The following is a 19,902-nucleotide window of genomic DNA, read 5'->3' as shown; positions in this document are numbered from 1 at the left end:
CCTATCTGGGCTTCAGATTAATTATCTTTAAAATGGGGATGGGAAGAAGTTTTGGACTGAATAATTTCCAAAGTCCTTTCCATATCTGAACATGTACATGGTTTTATAATCCTGGGAATTATCCTAGTATGTGCCATCTCCTGGTGATCAAGGATCCAAAGTGGTTCAAAAAGGTCCAGAAAAGTGGTCAAATGGCAGGAGAAGTCACCTGAGATGAACAGTCTACCCTAGAGAGTGCATCATGTTCCATTTAGATATAACTAATAGTGATCTGGAATGTTGTTTGTTCTTGACTCATGAGGCCATAAGGATTACTTGCGAGGGAGAGAGGCATGGAGAATCTTTAGCAGTGTATTTCCTTTGCTGTTTCTTGTGTTCATTTTGTGATATTAATTACAGCATCATTTAATGTTACTTAGGTAGGTCAGCATTGGTTAGCCAATATCACTAGAGCAGTGATTCTTAACTTGGGGAATTCATGAGCTTAATGGTAGGTAGGCAGAGAGATGATAGATGGATAGATGATAACTATATTTAAATATAAGTTGTTTACTTTGTAACTTAAATGTGTTTTATTTTATGCATTGAAAACCATCATTTTAAGAAGGCATCCTTAGGCTTCACCAGATTGTCAGAGAGGATCATGATACAAAAAAAGGCTAAAGAGCTTTATGCTAAAGACTGGTGAATCCCTCTTATGTACTAGATTGTGTTGCTTATTAGAGGGTAATGCATTTTGTCAGAGAGTGGATAAATGTTCGCAAGAGGAACATAAAGTTTTTAAAATGTGTTTGATATTCAGAGCAGGGGCAGCTGGGTGGCTCAGTGAATATAGAGCGAGGTCTGGAGTCAGAAGATCCTGATTTCAAATCTGGCCTCAGGCATTTTCTAGCTGTGTGACCCTGGGCAAGTCATTTAACCCCACTTACCTAGGCCATACCAATCTTCTGCCTTGGAAACCAATATTTAGTATCAATTCTAAGAAAGTAAGGATTTTACAAAAAAGATATTTTGAGAACTCTCTTTGTGGTGGCAAAGAACTGGAAAGTGAGGGGATGTATATCAATTGGGAATGGTCGAAAAAGTTGTACATGATTTTGATGGAATACTATTGTGTTGTAAGAAATGACAAACAAATTATTTTTTTTAAGTCTTGGAAAGACCTAGATGAAATTAGGCAAAGTAAAGTGAGAAGAATCAAGAGAATGTTATGTACAGCTACGGAATTAATCTTTGAAGAGTAACTTGTGAATGCCCACTTCCAGAGAAAGAATTAATAAACAGAATCATGAAGATATAGTTTGTGTGTGTGTGTGTGTGTGTGTGTGTGTGTGTGTGTGTTTGTGTAGATATGATGCCTCCTGTAGTTCAGGGAGGAGAGGGATGGAGGGAGATACCTGAGGATTTTAATTAATTAAATTTATTAAGATTGATTAAAATAAAAAGAATGTGATTGAGTCAATCAGCACTCTAAGAGACAAACAGAAAGAGACAGACAGCATGTGTGTGATAAGACTAGAAAGAATCGGCCCTTTGTTTTCATGGGAAATGTGAGGTCAGCAAAGCTTTGAAGTTTCCCAAAGACAACTCGGGTATCTTATCCTCCTTTTCAACTCTTGTCTCAACTGCTGCCCATCCCCAATATATTTACTGTTGGACATGTTCTATAGAGTGTCCTTTCTTTTTTTATTATTATTTTAAATTTCAGTTTAAATTATTTTCACGGTTACATGATTCATATTGTCTCCTTCCCCTCTTCCCTTCCCACTGCTGGAGATGATGAGCCATTCCACTGGGTTATACATATATTCTCTAGAATGTCCTTTCACCTCCATGTTACAATCAGGCTATTAAATAATCTTTATCCACTGGAATTTTCTTATGGATGCCAGTTTTCCTGTATCATGTATGTGCTTATGTCAAAGAGATGCTGTCTAGAATTTTCCCCATCCCAGTCATTGCCCTGTGTAGAATTCTATGGACATCTCTGTAGAGTTTTCCCAAGAATATAAATACCAGTGAGTTTTCATTTGTTTGTTTACCTATTTGAGGGATGAGGTGGGGAAGGGGGATGGTAGAATGAGTCCAGTGTGTATGCCAAGATCAGCACATTAACCAGGGAAACCTGAATCTGAGGAGTTAAGGTAATAGAGGGCTAAATTGTAACGGTTTGCCCTAGCTTGGGTTTCTATCTAAAACCTAATTACTTCCTGAAGTAATTCTTTCTCATATAAAATACAAAGGAATATGAGAGATGCTGGAGTCATCTGGTAGTATCTAAATGATAATACCGTACCTGCCTTCAGGGAGCTCTCAGAAATGGGGAAATTATCATTATTACCAACAAAGGAGAATGTTACATGATCTTTGCCCTTCTTTATCCCGTTTAGCCACCCCATAGCCATTTTTAAACTTCTGCTATGTGAATGGATGTATAGAATATTTTTTCAAGTGCTTGCTACATGCAAAGCACATTGTTAAGCATTAGAGATACAAATAGAAAAGTCTGAATGTCCCTGCTTTCAGAGAGCTCACACTCTAATGGAGAAGACAACTCATGTGGAAGATTTCAGTCACAAATCGGAAGGAAAGGTCCCACAGGCCTGAAGGTACCATGGCAAAGCAAGGGGTCAGGCCTCTTTTTAAAGCCCACTGATAAAATGATAGCAGTTTCTGATGCTGAACCATTGGACAGTTCCAAAGACAATGATGGCAAGAACTTTCTTTTTGAAGACTTCAGTGGCTATGATTGTAACACTTGCAGAAGCAGTTGCCTACATCCATCTCCATTAGAATTGCTTCCCGTAGTAATGGCTGGGGGCGATACACTGAAAGCATTGTTGTTTTGAGTTCAAGACTCATGGGCTGTCTCCATCAGGAACTATCAGGAGAAGGTGGTCAGGATGATGGTGAGGATTTAACTTGGTTGGCACATATGGCCTCCTGTAACTTTCTTAGGAGTTTTTACTTCTTCAGCAAGGCTGAAGGTCTGCTGTGTGTACAGCAATTGGTGGGGATGTATAGCTCATTCTCCCCAGGAGTTGATTACCTGGATCATGACTATGAGGGCTGGACTGGAAGCAGAACTAGTGGTCTGAGAGGTTCTGCCACTCTTGGGGCTTCTATGCCTATTTGACTATTGGTAGCACTTGATCAATGGTTGTTCCTGGTGGTGATGAAGATGGTAATCCCCCTTTCAAAAATGATTTCTCCCTTCAAGGATGGCAGTGAGGGTTGAGAAGGTTTGGGAATTGGAGGGCCCTGCTGTCCCTATGACTCTTGGGTTCAAGGTATGGGCTGTCTCCATCAGAGGGAGAAGGGACATAGTGGCCAACATAGAGATGGTGATGATTTGGCTGGTATGGTACATGCTGCCTTCTGTTTCTCTATCCAGATGCCTCACAATTGGGCACTGTGCTAAGTGATAGGGACATGAAGACAAAATTTAAAAAATACTGTTCTCAAGGAGGTTATATCCTATAGGGTCACACTTAGGTGAAACTTAGAAAAATAGAAACACATAATGTCAGAAACATTGGAATATAGAAAGTCTGAGCAGGGAGGGACTTAGAGCATAGAATATCACAAAGGAAGGTCTTTAAGACCCAGAGTGTTAGAACAATTTGTCAGGGCTGGAAGCAACTTTATAACAAAGAATATCAGAGCTTGGAACAAAGAATGCCAGCACTCAGTAGGACATTAGAACATGAAATGACAGAATTGGAAGGGAATTTTAAATGTAGAATAGTAGAGATTTAAGGGACCTTAGAACATTTGTACCTTATATCAGAGCATTTGGGAGCTTGGAAAGATCTTTGAATATAGAATATATTTTAGTAAGGACTTCAGACTTGATTTTGTCTAATGAACTTGTTTTACATGCAATGAAATGACGGTCCAGAGAAAGGGAATGACTTGATTTCATGTATCTAGAAGAGGGAGTCAGTTCTTCTTTATCTCCTTTATCTTTTTCGTCTTTTACCCTTCCATCTTGCACTCTTGCTTTCCCCTACCACCTTTTTCTCCCACTCTTTTTTGCCTTTACCTCCTTTCTTCTTCCTATTTCTCTCCTGTCTCTATCACTCTTGGTCTTTGTCTCTATTTTTCTGTTTCTCCATGTCCCTGACTTCCTTTATTTCTGCCTCTTTCTACCTCTCTCTCCCTTATATCTCTGTCTTTATATCTGCTCTCTCCCCTTTTTTCCTCCTCCTATCTTTCTTGAGTTTTTCTTTCTTTCTCTCTTCCCTCTTCCTCCTCTGTCTCTGTCTCTCTTCCTCCCTCTCTCCCTTCCTTCTTCCTTCTCTTCCTTTGTCTTTCTCCATTTTTATCTGTTTACAATCCATTTATCTCTTGTATTCCTCTCTTCTCCTGGCTCTTTCTTCCTACTCCCTCTTTCTCATTCCTTCTATTTCTCTCTTTCTCTCTATTCCCAAAGCATTGAGGCCATTAGAAAGGAAATTGGCCTGCACTGGCCCCCAACTCTTTCATTCTCCCATAATTTATTCAGATCTATCTATGCACAACATCCAGTTTCAAACAAAAGTTTTCTGTCCCTGCCCACCTCTCCCAAGGGAAAGGAATTCATCAGAACTTCTCTTATGTTCAACATTCCAAGTAACATTGATATAATTGGGTGCTTTTTTCCCTCTTCTCCTTTCTCTTCCTCTTTAAAGGCTATGCCAACCCCTTTTGCTCAGATCACTGATAGGTTTGATTCCTTAATGGTGCTGTGAATTTCCCCTGAGCCTGAATTCCCTTTTTTATAGAATCTATTAAAAACCCTTTTATTTCAGCCTTTATCAGTCCCATTCTCAGTTCCTGCCTTTAGGAGGTCTTGCAGTAACTTTCAAAAAGACCTCTTTGGGACAATCCAGTGGGCTTCTCAAGCTGGTACTTATGGGAGGCTGATGAATACTCCTGTTGTCTACTCAGTGGGATACCATACCACACCCTACTCCCACTTGAATAGAAATTTCAGAACTACAGGTTCTTTGAGTAGAAAAAATCAGGACACCAGGATGTTGGGAAGGTTTGAGAGAGTCACTCCATGGCTCTGGCATTTGAACAAGTTGAAGGATAAATGATATAGGGAGGGACAGGGCCACGTCCTGCTGGCAGCAGAGGAGGATCTGATAGGAGAAAGCACAATAGAACAGAAAAAATAATGGGCTTAGAGTTGGAAGACCTGAGTTCATAAAACCATGAAGCTTAGAGCCAGGCAGGACTTCAGAGACCAGCTAGTCATCCATTTCAAATCTAGCCTGAGCCTCTTAATAATAATAATGCTTTTTAGCACTTGCAAAGCACTTTGAAAACCTTATATATGTGGTATCTCATTTGATCTTCACAACAATCCAAGCAGATAGGTGGGTTATTATTATCCCCATTTTATAGGTGAGGAAATTGAGGCAGTCAGAAATTAGACTTATGCAGTCTCTTTTCCTACAGAATGGAGATAATAATGGCACCTACCTCCCAATGTTTTTGTGAGGAATAAATGAGATATCAAATGTTAGGAACTTTGCAATATCATTATCATTAGGAGGGGGAGGAGGAGATAAGAAATGTTATTATTAGCATTAGTCCAAACACCTTATAAAGTAAAGAAGTGGAGAATGACTGTCCCATCATCATATAAGTGACTCCAAATTTCACAATTGGAAGAAACCTCAGAATCCAAATTGTAACTGAATAAGAGTCCTGTCTATACCATCTCCCCCAAGGGGTTATCCAACTTTTGCTTAAAGATCTCCAGTGAAGCATAGGTCACCTCCTCCACAGACAGACCATTCTCCTATCAGACAGTTCAAATTATAAGGCAGTTCTCACATCCACAGCAATAAGACCTAGTATGTGTCTCTCTTCAGATGTTCTCCCACCACCATACCACCATTACCACGATTGAGCTCAATCAGAACTAGTATAATTCTAGCCTTTCCAATACATGAAGATGGTTTTCAGATGCTGCCCAAGTCTTCTCTTCTTAGTTAATTGACAAATGTTTATTAAAGAAAGGTAGTGAATTCTACTTCATTGGAGGTCACCAACCAGAGGCTAAATGACCACTCATTGTGTTCATCACTCACAATCTAACTCCAAAATTTATATTGTCCATACATTGCTATACATTGCTTCATACCAAGGACACTTTGGTCTAGTCAGACTAACCTTCTTGCTGATATTTCTTTATTGTAATTTATCTTACACTCCAGTGCTCTTGCACTGACTATCCCCATGCCTGTAATGTGCTTGCTCCTCATTTCTGCCTTTCAGAGTCCTTAGTTTCCTTCAAAGCTCAATTCAAGTGATACATTTATAAATAAGACCTTTCCTGATTTCCTCTAACAACTAATGCATTACCCACTAGTCACTCTTTTAGATCCCTAAATATTTACTTGTCTCCCCTCACTGGAAAAGTCTTTTGCCTTTGAGTCCATATAGGACAATACTTAGCACTTGTTAGATACTTGAAAATTATTTGTCACCCAGCAGATTGGCCAATATGACAGCAAAGGAAAACAATAAATGTTGGAGAGGATGTGGCAAAATTGGGCTAATGCATTGCTGGTGGAGTTGTGAATTGGTCCAACCATTCTGGAAGGCAGTTTAGAACTATACCCAAAGGGCACTAAAAGACTCTCTGCCCTTTGATCCAGTCATAGCACTGCAGGGTTTGTACCCCAAAGAGATAATAAGGAAAAGACTTATACAAGAATATTCATAGCTGAGCTCTTTGTGGTGGCCAAAAATTGGAAAATGAGGGGATGCCCTTCAATTGGAGAATGAAAAATTGTGGTATCTGTTAGTGATGGAATACTATTGTGCTCAAAGGAATAATAAAGTGGAGGAATTCCATGGAGACTGGAACAACCTCCAGGAAGTGATGCAGAGTGAAAGGAGCAGAACTAGGGGAACATTGTACCCAGAGACAGATACACTGTGGTACCATCAAATATAATGGACTTCTCTACTAGCAGCAATGCAATGACCCAGGACCATCCAGAGGAACTTAGGAGAAAGAACGTCATCCACATCCAGGGAAAGAACTATGGAACTAGAAATGCATTAGAAAAATACATGATTGACAATGTAGTATAATAGGGATATGATTAGGGTTTCAATGTTAAAAGGTCACTCTACTGCAAATATGAATAACATGAAAATACGTTTTGAACAATGAAACATGGATAACCTGGTGGAACTACTTGTTGGCTTTGGGGGTGAGGGGAGCAGGGGGTGGAATCATGAATCATGTAACCATGGAAAAATATTCTAAATAAAAATTAAAATAAAATGGGGGGAAAAAGAAAAATGTTTGTCAATTGAATGATAATAGAGTGAGGGTTTCTTTTGGGTGTGGATTAAACTACATAGTCTCTCCAGTCTTTTTCCAACTCTAGAATCCTGCTGACTTTCTGGGAACTTACAAGGGGTATTCTTTCATTGGTATGAGGTGAATGGGACTCTGAGGCTATACCTATTTGTGGAATTTTGGCAGTCTAGGAAACTGATTTCACAAGGAATCTCTAAGAATTGCTCAAAAGCATGGGTGGCCAGCACGGATACATTTAATCTACATCTTCTCCATCAAGTCTAAGACTTGGTGCAAAGTATGTCTTTGGGTTTGGTGGAGATACAGCATAGAATCAATAAAGTTTACAGAATCCTAGTATCTCAAAGTGAGAAGGAACCTCAGTGACCCTGTAGTTCAAGTTGTATCTAACAGGAATGCCCTTTAAAGAATCTTTTTCTCCACAGCCTTCCTGAGGTTGAAAATTACAAGTCTAGAAAATACTGAGCTTCACAACATTCACTGATTTGTTAAGTAGAAAGTAAAGCCTTTTCAAGGCACAGAGTGTTTCATTTCTGTCTGATTCCTTAGCCCAGTCACAGAGGTTTATGCATAGTGAGTGCTTAATAAATAAATGAGAGGTGGATCATATGATTTTGAATTTGGAAAGGACTATGGATTTTTCTGTGCCTCAGTTTCCATATCTGAAAAGTTGGAGAGGGGTGAACTTGATTACCTTTAAAGTCCCATCTATAAATATATTTGATCCTCTGATATTTTAGTCCAGTTGCCAGATTTTTTTAACAAGTGAGAAATGGGGAGGTGGGAGACTCAGTTACAAAGATATGTCCATGGCCTCATTGCTAAGAAATAGAGAACCTGCTTTGGGGAATATGTGTTTCTTTCACATGCATTTGTGGAAGTTGAGGACTATAAGCCAGATTTTGACTTTTGAAGGTCTTTTATTTTTTCTTCCATCTTGTCTTCAAATTTTTCTTCTCTCTTCCTTTAAAATCTCCTTTCTTTTCTCCCCTTTCTTTTCTTTTTCCTCTTTACCTTTTTTTCCTAGAAAACCAGAGGGATGTAGTGGGGGAAAGAGTGCTGAATTTGGAGGCAGAATCAGAATTTGGATTCTAGCTTCATAACTTCCTACTCTGTGTGATCTTGGCTGAATTGCCTATCTTCTCTAGTTCTCAGTTCCTCATCTATGAAATAGACTAGATGGACTTGGAAATCCCCTCTGGCACTAGATCAGTGTTCTAAGACACTGACTCCTCCCCCCCCCCCACCTGTTATCTCCTTCCTCCATATCTACCTCTTTTCTCTCCCTCTTCTCCTTTCCTCTCTCCCTCATTCTTATCTTCTCCTCCTTACCTTCTTCATCTCTCTTTTTCTTCTATTCAGCCATTCTCTCCCAATCCCTCTCTGTCTAAAGGAAGCCCTAATATTTTCCTTTTCTCAATTTTAGCTGGAGTTGGTGGAAATCAAAGACAGTCCTTCGGTACTGACTGCCTAAGTGCATGTGAGGAGTGTCTCTGATTAAAGTTGCCTTTTCTAAGGCTCTCTGCCTGACTCCCCTCCTGAGGCTGAGTTTACATAGGTCCCCTACTCATCTCACATCAGCTACTGACAGTTCAGAAACTTAAGAGAAAATTTTTGCCTAAGGGAAGAAAAACAGAATTTAAAAAGATACAAATTCTCAGATGAACTGCTTTAAAATGGTTCCTGCAGAGATAGCCTATACAGGAATGGGCTTCTATTGGGCCAATGCTATTGAAATTCTGGGCAGAAAAGAATTGAATAGGGGTTACATTCTTTGTTATCAATCCAAAGATTTTTCTAAAGACCAGAAGCACTACTTTTAAATTTATTTTATTTTATTTTATTGTTTGTTTGTTTTTAAATATTTTCAACTGACTCAGTATTGACAGATCATCCCAAAACTTTCTCTAAGTCCTGGGTTGATCTTCAGCCAATTGTCAGTCTTTCATATTTCCTTTCCATTCTTAACTCTGAAAATTCTATGATTCTCTTCTCTTGAAGTTGCTTTCTGCTTTCCCTTGCTTTTGCCTTTAGTTCTGGTGTTTACCACACTTATTCCACAATAAACCCCAACCTCCAGGTATTACCAGTTGTGTACCAAGTAGCCAATCAATAGTGAACTCTTTCAAGGTAACTAATGCTTAGGTAGTTATCAGATAACAAACATGGTGCCAAAAAGTGTTGGAAGAGACTGTAAGACCCAGAATAATGCTATTTTACAAGTGAGGAAACTGAGGTACGGAGAAGTTAAGACAATCGCCTTGTCTCACATAGTTTGACACATTGACAATTTGAAAGGATTGAGAGTCAGGAAGCAAACTTAGAAGACCTTGAATTGAATTTCCCTTAATACAGGAGGGAACTGGGGTCTAAAAAAGATAGTTGACTTTTCCAAAGCTCAGTTAGGTAAGGCCTTAGGATTTGGAGCAGGATAAAAATTTAGACACCATTTAATTCTTCTATTTTTAAGGAGGTAGAAATGGAACCCCAGAGATGAAATAACTTCTGCAAGGTCACATAAATAGTGAAGAACAGAGCATTAATTATCTTGAAAAAGTTTGCTATTTGTTGGTTACTTAGTCCAACTAGTAAAACCTGGAGGCTGAGTGGAAGAATGACTTTAGTTTGTGTTGTGAACACTGTTGGTGGTGGTTTCATGCTATTCATATTGGAATTGACCACTTGCCAAAAGAAAAGTCTTATTTTTTAAATTTTTAAATGAAATCATATTTACAAAGCCACCATTATGTCCTTCCCTAAGGACCTCAGTACGCCGCCCCCCAAGGAAAAGAGAAGGCTGCTCCTGGCACAGGGATGGGTTTTGAAGTTGGAGGTTTTGAAGTTGGTTGAGCTTAATGGAGTGCTAATTATTTGGCAGTGAGAGTAATGTGGAAGAACAAAGAGCCAGTAAGGTGATTAGTGTGGAGGAGGTGACAGTGTGAATGAAAAGTTTAGCACAAATGCCAGAGGAAACACAGTTGAAATTCATCAAGTCTTCAATTTTCAATGTTACAAAAAGACTTCAGGTCCATCCAGTCCAACCTGTACTGCCTAGAAAATCCCATCTATAGCATGCTGACAAATGGACCTTTAGACTTCTAGACTTAGAACATTTTCGTGTGGTTAAGTTATTGTCACCCTCTCCCCCCCAACCCCCAAAGAAATCATTTGGGCTTAACTTCTCATTCCACCCTGGCCTTTGGAACCCAGTCAAAATGGGTAAATCTCTTGAGTTGGTTAGAGTTGATCCTTTCCCCTAGACCTACACAGTCCAGGTAACTCACAGCAGTGGTAAAAAAAAATGTGGTAATTTCTCCCCATTATGGTGGCTTGTTGATAATCCTCTGCTCTAGCTTCTCTTGACTCAAATTCCTCCCTTTCATCAATGGACTCTTATTTTCTTTTCTTCTCCTAGGAAGACTGATCCAGTTGTATGGAATTATCTATATACTCCTCTGTATTCTACAAGTTTTCTTTATTTGTTCCACTTTTATCACCTTAATAGTGACTTGTTCATGTTCTTTGAAGTCCTATCTTAGTCCAGGAACTCCTTAATGTGTCATTGCTCCCATCTCTGATATTGTTCTCACCTTTCCTGGAGACATGAGTTTCATGTCCAACCCCCTCAATTGGAAGATAAGCAAAGTATGCTGCAAATAGAACCTTCTTTCTTTTTTCTTTTATTCTTTTTCAATTCTCTTTTTTTCCCCATGATTCTCCCACTGTACTGTCACTCAGATACATGCATCACCAAGTGAAAAACAAATGTTTAAATAGTTCAATCCCACCAAATCCCCCATGTTATTTTTTTAACCCTTTGTATATGGTTGGGGATGTAGACTCTAAACAATCACGCTGGTGCAAATACTAATAATATGGAAATAGGTCTGGATCAATGGCACATATAAAACCCAGTGGAATTGTGCATTGGCTATGGGGGGGGGGGAGGATGGGAGGGAAAGAACAAGAATCATGTAACCAGGGGAAAATTGTCTAAATTAATTAATTAAACTTTAAAAAACACATTTGAAATCTTAACATTAATGGGAAAAAATTTTAAAACCCTTACCTTTTATCTTGTAATTAATACTGTGTACTAATTCTAAGGCAGAAGTGCAGGAAGAGCTAGGCAATTGGGATTAAGTGACTTGCCCAGGGTCACACAACTAGGAAGTGTCTGAGATCATATTGAAATCCAATCCTATCTCTAGACCTGGCTCTCAATCCTCTGAGCCATCCAGCTGCCCCACAAAATCCCCTCCTTTTAGATCAGAGTTGATCTTGACCCAACAGAAAATGTAACCTTTAGATGACATAATCGATCAAGTACTGGATTGAGAGTCAGGAAGATCTGTGTTTGAAATTTGAGGCAGATCCTTCTTCACTCTGTGAGTCTAGGGAAGTAACTTGATTTCTCTGTGCCTCAGTTTCTTCACCTTTAAAATGTCATTATCCTGGGTCTCTATGGTCCCTTCCAATGCTAAATCTATGGTCTTACAAGCCTCTCTTCAAAACTGTGAGACAGATGCAGAACTCCCAGCTCTCTGTGACTCTGGAGAGACGATTGCTGCTTGTTACTCAGTGAACATAACAAGGACAGGAGAAGATTCTTTCTCCTAAATATGCATACAGGTATTATTCGAGGAGCATGATATATGACGAGGATGTGGCCTGTCAGGAAGAAAAATCCGTCTTGTCTCCTTCCTGCACAGCATGTCCAGGCTCCTCCATCTGCAAGAAGGCAGTGGGCAGAGCAGCCCAGGCAGAGACCTTATGGAGATGGATGGCCTTGGGTTTTGAAGGCATCCTGTCAGCCTGCCCAGGCTCATTTGTAAACAACCACCAGCTTTCAGAAGAGGGAAGTTGTTGTTGTTTATTAAAAGTCATCTCCACTGAGGAGGGCTGTCCAAATTTGCTTTCTTGCTCTGCTTATTTATTGGTGATGATGGGAAGTTGAGGGGAAGGCAGTGCAGAGCTAAGGAGGCAGAGCATGCCTGGCATGGGTGATGTGTGGTACCTAGGTAGATAGACAGGAGATTCAGTGCCTGGGGAAAGGAAGAGCATGCTTTTGAATGTTTACCTTTACCTTTGAAAAGTATTGGAAATATTCCTTTGAAACATCAATCCCCATTTATATTTTTTTAAAATTCTTACTTTCCATCTTAGAATCAATACTGTATATTGGTTTTAAGGCAGAACAGTGATACAGGCTGGGCAATGAGAATTAAGTGACTGACCCAGGGTTACCTAGCTAAGAAATATCTGAGGCCAAATCTGAACTCAGGACCTCCTGTCTCCAGGTCTGGCACTTTATCTACTGAGTTACCTAGCTGCCCTCCCCATATAATTAAAAAATATATATTTAAAGAATTATCCATCAAGCATTCTAAGGGTGCCTATCCATATATATTTAGCATTACCTTATTTCATATATTCTCCATTTCAGGAAAATTAGTTTTCTTGTTCTTCCCTCAAACTCCGGATCCCATCAATTGGACCTACATTTTTATGTTATTACCCTTGCCTGGAATACTTTTCCTCAGAGTCTTAGTATTCTTAGATTCTTTAAATATACAACTTAGGGGATACCTCCTATAACTTCCAGTTACTACTTTCGTCGGGTATCTGAGTAAGGACTATATTCCCTTTTGCTAGTAGAATGTAAAAGTCTCAAAAGCAGATCCTGCTTTTTTTATTCATTTTGTCTTTGATCTTAGTGCCTAATACAGCCCCTGGCAACATAGTAAATACTTAATAAATGTCTCGTAAAGGAAACTGAGTTTGGGTCAACATTTAATATGGTGAAAATTAATGAGAGATTGTTTTTGAGAGTGAGTCAATCCATTGATCGCTAAATCAAGGAACATTGTTTAAGCGACTGCTATATTCCAAACACTTCATGAGGCACCAGAAATTCAAGGAATAAATGAAAAGTTTAGTCTAGTATTTTGCCAAGAAAACCTTTTTAAGGCCAATAAGAGTCAGAGATGCCTGAACAACTACTCCAGGCACCCCACTAAGCCCTGAGGATACAGGAAAAAGCAAAAACATGAGGTCTCTGCCCTCAGGGAACTTACATTCTGAAAAGAGAAACAACATGGAAACATGTATCTACCTAGTAGCTTGGTGCAGAGCAGATGGAAGTTTCTCTCAGAGAGAAGGCACGAGGATGCCAGGAGTGGGTCCAGGAGCTAGATACTGGAGTGGTTCTCCATTTCCTTCTCCTTTTCCTCTTCTGAAGCCATATTTGAACTCAGTTCTTCTTGACTCCAGACCTAGTACTCTTGCTACTGAGCCAACTACCTACCTGCAAGAGGGGAGTCACAGTGGTCTTCAAATACATGAAGGGCTGTTAAAGTGAGGAAGGCCACAAAGGAATCAGCTAAGAGCAACGCAGAAGTCATAATCACTTCTCTGAGTCTCCCTTTCCTCGCCCCTTAAAAAAAAGGTTATCTATCAGAATTGTTGCAAGGCTCCGTTGAGATGAATAATAAAGCAAACTACTCTGTATTTAGTTTTGTCAATTTTGAATTTTATACATGTAGGCTCTAAGGAAGTTGGAGCAGAGAACATTGATTTCATCTTGTTTGGAAAAAGAAAATGATGCCAAACCAGACACATAAATAAGGGAACCTTCCTAACAATTAGAGCTCCCCAATTTGAAATGGGCTTCCTGGAGAAATGGCAAGTTCCAACTCTTTCTCCCTCCCTCCCTCTCTCTCTCTCTCTCTCTCTCTCTCTCTCTCTCTCTCTCTCTCTCTCTCTCTCTCTCTCTCTCTCTCTCTCTCTCTCTCTCCCTCCCTCCCTCCCTCCCTCCCTCCCTCTCTCTTTTTCTCTCTCTCTCACACACACACACACATACACCGTTGCTGAAAGTCTTCACTAGAAGAAAAAAGAAGCATAGTTTATTTGTCAACTCTGCTGTGAGGGAATCCATATTCAGGATCAGATTGGACTAGATAAAACCTCAGATCCTTTCAGCTCTGAGGTTCCAGGATTCTTCATGCCCTGGGATGTGCCATGAACAGTCCCCACTGCCAACGTTTCAAGTTTCAGGTGTGGAGGAAGGGGGTGAGGACAAGAGTTTAGAGAAGGGTTTGGAATCCTGGCAAGAGGCCCTCTCAGGGATAAGTGCTAGCCTGTTTGTTTTGTATCAGGAGCTTAAACAGGATTAAAAAATGCCCACACTGACATCATAAATACCAGAAAAGGTCAAGCAGCATTTGGGGGGGGGGGTGATGGAGAGCCCCATAGCCGAGGCAGGATTGGCACATCGTCAATTCCAGATGTGTAACTGGTAAACTGTCAGCGTGGAGGAAGCATGTCCAGACTCTGTGGTGCGCCGCCCCCAGCCGTCCCAGGGAAGTTCACCTGGGGTTGCTGTTACTGCTGAAGGGGGAGAAACCCCATTTTCCCAGCAGTTGCTCTCTTAACTTCATGAATGGGAATGTATGAGTGCCTGTGTGTGAGTCTGTGCATATATGAGTGGACATGTGCCCTTCAAATTCTTTTTCCAGCTATAATTCTGGCTTTTGATGAATTTTGTCAAATGGCTCTTCAGTTTTCTCTTTTCTAAGCAAATTAATTTACATTTCTTAATGATAAGAATATAAGATGATAGATATAGAACTCAGAGGGACTTCAGAGACCACCTAGAACAGTGCCCTCATTTTACAAGTAGGAAAGGGAAAACCAAGAAAAGCCCCTGGTTCTACAGGTAGAAGTGATAAAGTTGGGATGTAGACCTTGGCCCTTTAAATCCAAATCTGATAGGCTTTCCTCCCTACCTTCCCTCTTAGTTCTTTAATTCTTTTTTTCCTTTACAAAGACACCTGTTGGGCAGGTAGATGGCATAGTAGATAGAGTACCAGGCCTGGAATTGGGAGGACCTGGGTTCAAATCCAATCTCAGTTACTTCCTAGCTGTGTGACCTTTGGGAAGTTACTTAACCCCAATTTCCCTAGCCCTGGCCCTTGTGTCCTTCAGTAGTCAATAGGATAGAAGGTGATTTTTTTGTTGTTTTTGTTTTTTTTAAAGGCATCCCATTTAATCTAGTGAGTGACTTTTTATCTGTGTATTCTTTTGTTCAGTTGACCAACCTATAGAGCTATCCAGTCATCTGGGCTATACCTAATCACCTTTGGTATTACATGGTAAAAAGACCCACCAACCCCCATCCCCAATTAAGACACATGTGCTAACTTTCCCATCACTCTTGATTGCAGGACAAATTCATCCCTGTTTGAGTATCCCTCCTGCTCTTCCCACCTCCCAAAAAGAGGGCAGCTGCTCCAAATAGCACCCAGTCTCAGCAGAAACTCCCAAACATGAGCTGGCCCCATTCAGAAAGGGACAGGGCTCCTTGGCAGCTGACTAGGTTAATAAAAGTCACCAGGCAGCTATTAGAATGGCTTAAAATCATCCAAATTTTTATAGGTGTCTAAAAAGGCCGAACAGCACTTGTCTTTGCTCGTAAAAAGAACATCTGTTAGCTCCTAAAAGATGTGTGCGAGTGCGTAATGGCTGGGCTCTAAGTACATCATTCATCCTAGGTGTGTTCTACACATGCCACAGCTCTCCCTCTCCCTTGGATCTTCCCAAATTAGAACCATCTCACATTTCCTTCAATTCCTGGCTTGCCAGATTCTTTTCAGAGGATCATAGAGGTCGAGCTGAGAGGGAAATTAGAGGTCATCTATTCTAATCTCCTTTTGTAGAAGAGGAAACTGAGGCCCAGGGATAGAAAGGTACCTGCCCAGCATAAATCACAGAGCTGGGAGTCCAATCCAGGACCTCTGGCTACAGATATGATGACTTTTCCCACAATCCACACAGATTTTCCTGGTGTGGAAGCTTGAGGCCAAATTTAGAACCATCCTTTAGTCCTGAAAGGAACCTTGGAGACCATCCAGGCCAAAGTCCTCATTTTACAGATGAGGAAACTGAAGCCACCTAGAGTGTTATGACTTGCTAAAGGTTGTAAAATGGTCAAGCATCCAAGGACGGGATTTGCACTCAGGTCAACTGATAATAAAGATAACTCTTTCTATTATGCTACCCTGCCTCCTTGTGGCTAAGTGAGAGATTCTAGTTCACTCATCCATCATTTGCAAATTATACTGGCTTTAGGAATTCAAGGTTTTGTCATTTTGCAACTGTCAAGAGTTAAATGCAGGGGCAGTGAGGTGGCTCAGGGGATAGAGAGCCAGGTCCAAAGATGAGAGGTCTTAGATTCAAATCTGACCTCAGACATTTCTTAGCTGTGTGAGCCTGTGGAAGTCACTTAACCCCCCAGTTGCCTAGACCTAACTGATCTTCTGCCTTAGAAAGGATATTGATTCTAAAACAGCTGGTAAGGGTTTTAAAATTTTTTGAATGCCCTTAAAGAGATAGCTATTGGCAGAACACACATGGATATACACTTCTGATAGCTATTTTAAAATGAGGAGAAAGATTTTGTTATCTTTGTACTGGATGACCACATTAGCAGGAAGATTATAATGGAGAATCTTTTTCATGTAATATTGGAGTAGATGACTGTTGTCGTCCCATTCCTGGCTAAAATTGTATTATTCTGTGAAAGAAAGAATTGAGGGAAGAGATGGTATGGTGCTTTGGAGGTGGGGATGGAGAAGTGGAGTGATCCCTTGCTTAGCCTAATAAGAACTCTGTAAGTCATTCTTAATTTGATTTTATGAGTTGAGTGGAAGGGACAATTGTAAAGGAGATTTAGACATCTGAAGATCATTTGGAAAACTCAGGATTGAGGAATGATATCAAGGGAAAAATGTTAGAAATTTAATATTACTAATAGCTCTCATTCCTATAATACATAACATTTCAAGAAATGTTTTTCTCAGCTAAATATTGTTTAAATATATAATAACTAAGCTTAGGCCCAAAGAAATTATGAAATGTGCTTCTTCTTTTCAAAGATGGAAGACTGTGGGTATGGAACACTGAATACCCACTCAGACATGAGTGATGTGTTTATGTGATTAATTTTGATGAATCACTTTCTCTTCTTGCCTATCATCCCTCTTTTTCTCTCCTTCTCTCTCTCTCTCTCCCTTTCCCTCTCCTTCTCCCTCTCTCTTTTAGGTCTCTGTGTCCTGTATCCATGTCTCTGTCCCTCTCACCCTCTTTCTCTCCCATTCTCCCACCTTTTTCCTTCTTCATTCCTTTCTCTTCTTCTCTCCCTTTCTTCTTTCTCTTTCCATCTCTTTCCCTCTCCTCCCTCCCTTTCCCTTTTCCTCTTCATCTCTCCCTCTCCTTTTCCTTCCCTCTCCTCCACTCTTGTTTCCTTCTCCCCCCTCCCTCTCTCTCCTTTTCCTTTCCCTTTCCCTTCATTCCCCCCTCTCTCTCCCCTCTCCTTCCCCTCTCTCTCCCTTTTCTCCTCTCTTCCTCCTCCTGTGGTTGTAGTTTATCTTTACCAAGTAACGAGAAAGAAGTTTCCCTTTGTATTGTCACCCTCTTTTAATGGGGTCGAAGCTTGTGAAAATGATTACACCTTACCTGAAGGAACCCATTAAGGAAGACAGGATGTTCCTGGGTTTCCATGACATCAGCTGAGCAAGAAGGGATATATGAAGCAGGTGGATTATGTCAAGTCCTTTTGCCTGGGAAAGAAAATAAGAGTGTTTAAAGTTTCAAAACCCAATGGAGGAATTCTTGCCTCTTCCTCCCTCTCCCCATCTAGGTTTTTAGCCCAAATAAATGGGCAGTTGCTCAGGAAGAACAAGGTGAAGAAAATAGAAACCTTGGAAAGGAGATGATGTGGAAACAAATTCACTGACCAATAAAGAAAATTAAAACAAAGCTGGCTACCCATGCTGGGGAATTTAGCAGAGGCTGGGAAAATGGGGCTCTAGGCTATTATCAATTTCATATAGATAGATCAAGGGATTAAAGATTTAGAGATGGAAGGGACCCTTGGGGTCATTTGATTTTAACCGAGGAAACAGATAATGCAACTTGCCTAGAACCACATAGTTAGTGTCAGAGGCAAGATTTGAACTCAGGATTTCTTGGCTCTGTGTCTATATTCTGGATATATGCTAGAACAATCCCTGTTTCCTATTCCCAGACCTTCAGCCTGGGATATAGCAGCCTGGGATCTGAGACCAGACTCAACCACTTACCAACTGAGTGACCTTGCTGAAGTCCTTTCTAAATTTCTGTTTCTTTATTAATAGGGTATAGTACTTGGGCTCCCTTTATTCAAACCTTTATTAGATGGGTTGTTGCTGTTTGGTCATTTTTCATTTTTCATGACCCCATTTGAGATTTACTTGGCAAAGATACTGGAGTAGTTTGCCATTTCCTTCTTCAGTTCATTTGATAGATGAAGGAACTGAGGCAATGAGGTTAAATGACTTTTCCAGGGTCATACAGCTAGCAAGTGTCTGAGGAGGGATTTGAACTTAGGTCTTCCTGACTCCAGGTCCCCCAACTGGCCCACCTTGAAGTACCACCTTTATTATATGGCTTGATCTGGGCAAATCACTAACTCTTAGGAGCTTTATCTTTCCTAAGTGACTAATAATAGCCCCAGTGCTCACCTGATCAGCTGGTAGTGTTTCTTTTCCTTCTTGATTTATTGGTTCCTAAAGCTGTTGGTCAGGAACCCCTTCTGACAATAAAAATCTGCACTTTCTCTGAAGATAGCAGATATCTCTGTTGATGGCCTTAGGGAGCTGTTTGAGGCATTCTAGGGGTTAACTGATTTCTAGGTTTACACAGAATGCATTCCTGACTCAGACAGTAGCCTCTTCCAATAAACCAACCTACCTTCCACAAGGTAATTTAAAAATTAAATGAGATAATGTCTGTATAGTGTTGATATTATTACCATCACCATTTTGATCCAGTGGAAAAGATACTGGCTGTATTCCCACAGAACCTGAATTCAAATATTATCAACCACCCTGACTACCCATATGTCCTGGACGAGTGACCATCTCCATGGGTCTCTGCTTCCTTAGCTTTTAAATGAAGGAGTTGCACTCCACCAGTCACTGATATCCTTTCCAGCTCTAAAGAGGATCCTAGGATTCTGAGTCGTTTAGCCTCTCAGCCTCAGTTTCTCCATTTATAAATGGCATGGGGGGGGGGGGCAAGATGACCTTTAAGGTCCCTTCTACTCCTTTAGTCATATCCTAAACAGAAAGATGCCATGTAGGTGTTCCCTCCAGTGGCAAATTTCCTTGCTTTGCATTTTTCCCTTGGTATGCAACAAACACTCCCCACTATACCCTTCCATTGCAGATTTCTCTAGGTCTTGAAAAAGGGGAAAAATGTTTTTTAAAAATCCCAATCATGTATTCCCTTGGGCAAAGCTGAATCCTCTTGGCATTCATTCTTGTGCTAATGCCTATTGCCTCTGTCTTCCCTGAATGCCAGCTAATAGGACAGGTGAATAAGTAGGTGATGAATGCAGGGAAAGCGAGTCCAAACCTGCCCATCATCCCAACCACATTTAGCTTGAGCTCTGCAATAATGATGAGGCTCCATGTACAGGGGAGAAAAAAGCCCAGAGGACAGAGCACATGGGTCACCTGGGTAACAAA

The 19,902-nt window shown here is 40.5% G+C and overlaps 1 protein-coding gene across 2 annotated transcripts in view; it reads left to right on the top strand.

The window, feature by feature from the left end:
* Window positions 1–19,902, top strand: part of LARGE1 (LARGE xylosyl- and glucuronyltransferase 1) — a 612,082-nt gene that overhangs the window by 367,644 nt on the left and 224,536 nt on the right. The window lies entirely within an intron of this gene.

This window comes from Monodelphis domestica, chromosome 5 (assembly GCF_027887165.1).
Source record: "Monodelphis domestica isolate mMonDom1 chromosome 5, mMonDom1.pri, whole genome shotgun sequence".
Taxonomy (NCBI): Eukaryota; Metazoa; Chordata; class Mammalia; order Didelphimorphia; family Didelphidae; genus Monodelphis; species Monodelphis domestica.
The sequence above is the reverse complement of the archived record's forward strand: the minus strand, read 5'-3'. Positions and strand labels throughout refer to the sequence as shown.